Raw genomic sequence first — 8,014 nt, 5'->3', positions numbered from 1 at the left:
GGACTGCCGGGCGGGGCACGCCTCTCCCCTTTTGAGCGCCACGTGCGGCCGGGAAAGGGGCGCTCCGCTCTCTCCCTCGGCCACGCACGCCATTGGTCAGGAGCGCCCTCGCGGGAGCTCATTGGCTGCGCCCCCTGAAACCCTGCCTGAGGTCCCAGCAGTTGTCCGCTTCTCTCGGCGGGTGGGCTGTGCCGGCGCCGCCCTCACTCCCACGGCCGGAGGCGGAGGAAGAAGCACCGGGGAAGGTCGTGTCGTCGGGTGCCTTCTGTCCTCCTGGGAGCAGCAGTACGCTCAGTGCCTTGGCATCGCCTTCACCACCACCCCCGCCGAGGAAAAGTGCACCCCCGAAATGGAGACGGAGCGCGCTGGAACTGAGGACCCACCACCCCCACTAGCGCACCGCAGGTCACATCCAGCCCCAGTCCAGGGAGTCATCCTGCAAATCGGCTGCGGACAACGTGCTGAGCGGACAACTGGGAATGCAGAAGGCGAGCTGCGATGATGCGACAGCTTTGAAGCGCAGAAAGAGGCGCGTGGTGGAGAATTCCGCCTGCTTCTGTGTCCCTTCCGCGCAATTGCATCTGATTGGAATGAAGGTCACACGCTTTGGGGAAGAAAACATGGATGTGGGGGGCGCTCGGGCTGTTACACTGTCCTGGCCTGTGTTAATACATGGAGTTGGCCTCAGATGCTAGGTTCCCTGAACCAAACCTGTTGTTCCAACTACAATGAGCTTTGTGTCACCTCAAAATAGATCAGCTGGAATGTGTCCAATACAGTACAGTAGTCCCTCCAGGACTGAATGAGCTCCTCATCTCATGTGTGATTGGGAGCCTCTTTTAATTAAGTGGCAATCCCCTTCCCCAAACATGACAAAGCTAAGTATTAAGCCCAAACTAAGCCCAAAGCTTAGTACTCTGAAATAAAATAGCCCCACATGTGTGGTAAACACTGTTTTCTGTCTGGCCTCTTGGCTGAAGACAGTTACATCGCTAAACCTTTTAGGTTTAGGTGCTTTTCAACCTCTTCATAAATGACCTGGAGACAGGGGTGAGCAGTGAGGTTGCAAAGTTTGCGGACAACACCAAACTTTTCCGAGTGGTGAAGACCAGAAGTGATTGTGAGGAGCTCCAGAAGGATCTCTCCAGACTGGCAGAATGGGCAGCAAAATGGCAGATGCGCTTCAGTGTCAGTAAGTGTAAAGTCATGCACATTGGGGCAAAAAATCAAAACTTTAGATATAGGCTGATGGGTTCTGAGCTGTCTGACAGATCAGGAGAGAGATCTTGGGGTGGTGGTGGACAGGTCGATGAAAGTGTCCACCCAATGTGTGGCAGCAGTGAAGAAGGCCAATTCTATGCTTGGGATCATTAGGAAGGGTATTGAGAACAAAACGGCTAATATTATAATGCCGTTGTACAAATCTATGGTAAGGCCACACCTGGAGTATTGTCATCTCAAAAAAGACATAGTGGAAATGGAAAAGGTGCAAAAGAGAGCGACTAAGATGGTTACAGTGCTGGGGCACCTTGCTTATGAGGAAAGGCTACAGCGCTTGGGCCTCTTCAGCCTAGAAAAGAAGACGCCTGAGGGGGGACATGATTGAGACATACAAAATTATGCAGGGGATGGACAGGGTGGATAGGGAGATGCTCTTTGCACTCTCACATAACACCAGAACCAGGGGACAGCCACTCAAATTGAGTTAGAACAGACAAAAGAAAATATTTCTTTACTCAGCGTGTGGTTGGTCTGTGGAACTCCTTGCCACAGGATGTGGTGATGGCGTCTGGCCTGGACGCCTTTAAAAGGGGATTGGACAAGTTTCTGGAGGAAAAATCCATTATGGGGTACAAGCCATGATGTGTATGCGCAACCTCCTGATTTTAGAAATGGGTTATGTCAGAATGCCAGATGCAAGGGAGGGCACCAGGATGAGGTCTCTTGTTATCTGGTGTGCTCCCTGGGGCATTTGGTAGGCCGCTGTGAGATACAGGAAGCTGGACTAGATGGGCCTATGGCCTGATCCAGTGGGGCTGTTCTTATGTTCTTATGTCTCTATTACTGTTGGTTTAAACAGCTTCCATGCACTCTGGAGAGATTGGACCCTCTTTACCTTCCCTTTGAACTTATTTCTAACTAGTCTCCTCATTTGAGGGAAGTCCACCCTTCGGAGGTCAAGGGTTTTTGTGTCAGATTTGCTTGGCACTCTTCCCCTGACTTGCATGGCAAAACAGATTGCAGCGTGGTCACTGTTCCCAACAACTCAGTAACATTTACACCTCTAACCAGCTCCTGAGTACCACACAGTATTAAATCCAGAGTCACCTGTCCTCTGGTGCGCTCCATGACTTGCTGCTCTAAGGCACAGTCATTTAGCATGTCTAGAAATCTGCTCTCTCTTTTGTGACCAGATCACAAATTGACCCAGTTGATATGAGGATAATTGAAGTCCCTCATGATTACAACCCTGTCCCTCCTTGACATCTCCCTGATCTGTTTCCTCATTTCAAGGTCTGCTTCAAGTTTGTAGTCTGGAGGACGATAGTACGCCCCCAGTATTACATCGCTACTTGAGCCTGGTAATTTCACCCACAGTGATTTTATGGTGGAGCTGGACTCTCCTTCAATCTCTACTTTGCAAGATTCCACCCCTTTAACATAGATGGCCACCCCACCTCTAACACGCCCCTTCCTGTCCCTCCTATAGAGTTTATGGGCTGAGATTGCAGTATCCCACTGGTTCTCCACATTCCACCAGGTTTCCATTATGCTCACTATATCAATGTTTCCCCTAACCACCAAACATTCCAGTTCTCCCATCTTTGCTCAGAGACTTTGGGCATTTGCATAAAAGCACTTGTACATGGAAGCCCCCAAGAAGGGCTGCTTATTTGCTCCTTTATCCCTGCAGTCTCTTGTTTTGCTGGACGACCTATCACTCCCTAACATGCTTCCACTCCCAATTCCTACTCCTACTATGTCCCTGCCTTGTTCTCTAACCTCCCCATCCTCATTCCATAGGCATGAGGAGTCCTGAACCAGATGTCTCTTGGCCCCTGTCGACTTTCTCCCAGGGATAAGTTTAAAGGCTGCTCTGCCACTTTCTACTTCCAAGTAAACACTATTTTGACCTATATTGGGAGCATTGCTGCAGTCATTTGATGAAGAATAAGGAGTACCAAAAACAAATGCTCTTTAAAAGCTTCTTTGTTTCTCTGTATGTGTGGCAATTTAAGCTTGAACATCTCCCCAGTGTGCCTTTAAACCTTGCTGAGAAGGTCCTTGTTGAGAAGATCACACCAGACTGAAATCTAAAACAGTATCCTCATCTGGAAAGCAGGAATCTGTCCCTTTAGGACGCCTGTGCAAAGGTCATTTATCACAGTTAGCTGTACAATTATGTCAGGCATTTCTTCTCTCTCCCTATTTTGAAAAGACTGGAATAATCTCTTTTTTCTTCTGAGCACATCAGACCTCTGTTTCTTCATGGATTCCAAATGCAAAGAGAAGTATTATTTAGGGTGCAATCCTGCCGTTCACTTGGGCCAGCGAAAGTCCCCTCTGCTGGCCCAGGAGGGTTGCAAACATGCCGTCAGGCACATTTGCGCCTCCTCTGGAGTAAGCTGCATCCGTGCATGGAGGTGCGCCGACACAAAATGCTGGATCCACCTTTCCAAACTGGGCAGCCCTGGATGGGGCTTCCCAGATTTGTGCCAGTGATATAGCTGGTGTGGATCCAAGAAACCTCATGGGGTGGCTGGGGCTTTACCCGAGTTAAGGGGAAATATATCCTCTTACCCTGAGGAGACCTTCAACCACCTCTTAAGCTGCATTGGGGTGTAAATATCATAAGGAACTTCCCAGTATCCTTTTAGAAGTTGTAATTACCTGACAAAAGAGCGAAGAGCTTATTGGGGGGGCTCTTCCACAATTTCTATTCCAAATAAAAGCATGACTTTAGAGCCTATGTCCCAGATTTGGATATGGAACTGACCAAAATTTGTGTTAGGAGCAGTCTGATTTTCCTTGGGCCTTTTCAGGATACCGTTATGTCGTGAACATAAAACTGCTTGTGAGGATTATAGTAAGAAATCTAAAGAACATAGCTCAAGTATTGGTCAAGACATAATTTTTAAGTGGATTACCAAAATGTTAATCCATTAACATTTCAGAATGTATTTCAGAAGGAGAGTTCGCATACAGAGGAGTTCAGTCTAAGTGGAATGGAGGCAAATTCTATGTTATTCCCTTCCTCCTAGCAAACAGGCAACATTAATACAATATCTCCCAAAAAGTATGTTAAAAGTCCCTGAGCAAAAAGAAACTGTATTCAGAAAGCAAAAGTTTCTTTAAAAAAAAACTCAAGTCATGAGGAAAGACATAATGATAGTCAGGAAAATCTGCTCCAAACAGCCTTATGCAGAATTATGGAGGATAAGTCACATTCAACTGAATATGAATGTCACCCCAAGCAGAGCCAGTTTATCCAGGAAGGTGCTTCACATGATGATGTGCCAGTTCTGCTCCTCCCATTCTCCAGTATTCTAACTCTCCTCCCATCCACATTTGCTTTTCCTCTCTATCCGCATCTGCATTTTCCAATTCAGGAAGGAAAAGGAGGAGTATCAGAGACATGTAGGTGGACAGAGATGGGCGCCACTCACCAATCTTCTGCTTGCTTCAGAGCTCAATCTGGGCTCAGCGTGCCGGCTCACCGCCGGTGCGCACTGTCGCAAACATGCTGTAAGGCATGTTTGTGGACCCTACCGCCAGGCAAGTGCTGGTGGTAGCCGAGTGCTGACCCCAGTCCCCCTTCCTCTTGTCCTTTCCCCATCAGTGCATGCCTCTCCACTCGAAGAGATCAGCAGCTGATGAAAAGGGAGAAGGGCCGATCACTTCAGATTCCAGAAGTCTGATTGTCTGAGTTCCATAAAATAGCCCACTCTCCTCTGGTCATTAAGATCACATGCACTCCAGCAGTTTCATAGAAGATATTTGATTAGTAGTCTGGAAGTCACCATCATTCCCCTGGGTGGGGGAGGGCAATACCTGGATGAATGTCAAAGGCATAAGTAACACAACCATAGTCATTGGGAGCAAAGAACGCATTAAGGCTGACTAAAATTCCACTCTAGCTACATACAACTAAGCTAATGTTACCAAGTCCAGAGTTTCAGACCATCAGTGGTGGTCCAAACCGGCAGCATCCCGTGCAGCTTCTCAGATGCCAACGCCATGCCCAGCAAGTGCCTTGCTTACTCCAAAAGGACCAGCTTCACATCCCTTGTGGGGTCATGCCCAATCCCCTATTCCCACTATGTGCTGAGTCATGGCTGAACAATGATCTGCCTGATACATAGCCCTGCTCATCTGGCCTGATATCAAAATTGACGGCATCTGTGTGCTTCTTCTGTTAATAGATAATATAATAGCTTCATGGACAGCTGCAATCCTGTGATCCTGTTCCCAAGGTCTTCTTGTGACTTCCTGGCAGGTTTACACTGTCCCTGGTTATCTTCAACCAACTTCACACTCTACTCCCAACTACCTCTAATCAGTTCACCACCTAAGTAACCTTTGGATATTAAAGAAACTATTACAGAGACAGGATAGTTACACTTCAAAGCATACTTTTCAGCTTCTTCAATGTCAAAGAACCCTCTTCCCAGTTCCAGTGTGACTGTATGTAGAAAGGAGGGAGGCACCTAGCCGAACCTCCATGAGACCTATATTCCTGGAAGTAAGGCCAATTGAATACAATGGTACTTACTACTAGTGAGTAGACTTGCATAGGCCCGTGCTGCAAGCAATCCTTTTATTTTGCACAGGACTGCCAAGTAATTTTGATAACATGGTCACAACTGATAGTTGATCACAACTATCTTAAATGGCTGACAACAAGAGTGTCAAACATGCAGCCTGGGGAAGCTGTTTATCTGGCCCACATGATTGTCATCTCCTGGTTGCCAACAGCAGCTGCAATGAAATCTCTGCTTGCAGGATAACAGTTGGCCATGCGACCAGTAGGGGGAGCTGAGGAGGAGGATATGAAGCTCTCGGCAGCACAGGGGAAGCAGCAGGCCCAGCAAAGGAAAGGTGTGGGGCTGCACACACTGCAAAGGCACACAGAGTGGGCAAGAAGCTGCTCTAGTGAAAAATGGCCTTTGCTGACAGGGACAGCCAAAGAAAAGCTGCAGCAGCAACCAGGCAGCAGGGAAGGGCTGAGTGCGTGTGCAGCGGAGTGTGTGCAAACGGAGGCTGCTTTAGTAAAAAAAAACAGTCACTGTGCAGCTTCTTCACCTTCTCAGCTTCCCCCTCCCTGCCTGTTCATAGCTAGTGGGAAGCCACTGGCTTCAGCAACAGCCACTCCCATCCTGTGCTGCGTGCCTTGTTTCCCAGCAAATGTTTTCAAAAAACTTGGCTTGGTGCTGGGCTGGGCAGGGCTCCAGTCCTTCGGTCCCAGGCTGCATAATGGAAATTGGGAAGGTTGCTTATTGCACAGTGAAGGCAAATATCCCTGCTGGGTCATTTGAGGAAGTCAACAAATTTCCCTCCCTCTACAGCAGGAGTCTCTGAACTTTGTGGCTGAAGGGTCGCATCAAATATCTGGCAGTGTCAAGGGCTGGAAAAAAAGATTAAAGAATGTGCTGATTGGTTCCTTCCGTAAGATCTCCAGCCACAACGAAACCCATTCCCCTTTCACACCATGGGGCAAAAAGGTGGGATATAAATCATTAAAATAATAATAATAATCATGGGCATGGGTGGACCTGCAGGGAGAGAGGGAGGACGCATCCCAGCTTGGCAAGGCGGGAGGGGATGGGGGCGGCATGAGCAAGAGAATGAGCAAGCGAGTGGACAGAAGTGACTGCGGGCGAATGGGAAGCATCACTCACCCACAGCAGTTGCGAGGCTAGCTTACGACCCACCCGCTACTCTACTCTGCAGCTCTACTCCAAGAGTCTCATTGTGCCAGACATAAAACCAGGGCACATCCTCCATCCAATGGATAGTCCGGGACAAGAGGCAGCACTTCCCTCCTCTGTGTTCTGGACACATGCAGCACCCAGCTAGTTACTTCTGCAACCTAATACCCTTAACAACACCCCCCTCCTCAAATTAACCATTTTCCTCCACCCTAAACCCTGTCTCTGCCTCCTGACTGAACATAAAATTCCCTACAGCCTACTTAAATCCTCTCCTCTGTTCACCTCCCTACATAGGCATTTCCTACCACCTTGCTCTGTTCCTCCCACCATCCGCCCCCAACTTACCTGTGCTCCTGCACGTAGCAGCAGCCGCAGCAATTCTAAAATTTTCACCAGCAGCACCATTGCACACACCACCACATTCGACAACAGCAGAAACTCTGTTCCAGTCTTAACTCTTAGACTCTAAACCAATCCCCTATCATCAGCACCAAGACACACATGACAAATCAGTACATGCACCATGATATGGTGGGTGGGGGGGTTCGGAGAGACCCCAAGCAAATAGAAATGTTTGTACTTACCTCCTGGTTGGTTGGAAGAGCGGCAATGGATCTCCTTGGGTATATGCCACCTCTTTAGGTGGCATAGGTCTGAAAAGAGGAAACGGCCGGGGAAATTTGAAACGGAGGAGATAGGATATGGTGTGCAGCATTGTCACCTTCTCTTGCCTCCACACCGCCCACAGTTCCTCCCTCCACCCCACTCAGAAACACCCCTGATCCTCCCTCCTCTGTCCCTCCCACCACCTCTTATTTTATTCAATGGTAGTCAGAAGCCTTGCCCTTAGCCTATGTGTGCGGCCACCAGCAACTGTGCTGGCAGTCTCATTGTGCTTGTCTGTGGTGCTAGAGCAGGGGTGCCCAAACCCCAGCCCTGGGGCCACTTGCAGCCCTCAAGGCCACTCAATGTGGCCCTCAGGGAGCCCCCAGTCTCCAATGAGCCTCTGGCCCTCTGGAGATTTGTTGGAGCCTGCTCTGGCCCGACGCAACTGATCTCAGTGTGAGGGCGACTGTCTGACC

This window comes from Tiliqua scincoides, chromosome 1 (assembly GCF_035046505.1).
Source record: "Tiliqua scincoides isolate rTilSci1 chromosome 1, rTilSci1.hap2, whole genome shotgun sequence".
In the NCBI taxonomy this organism is placed as follows: domain Eukaryota; kingdom Metazoa; phylum Chordata; class Lepidosauria; order Squamata; family Scincidae; genus Tiliqua; species Tiliqua scincoides.
Note: the sequence above shows the minus strand (reverse complement) of the source record.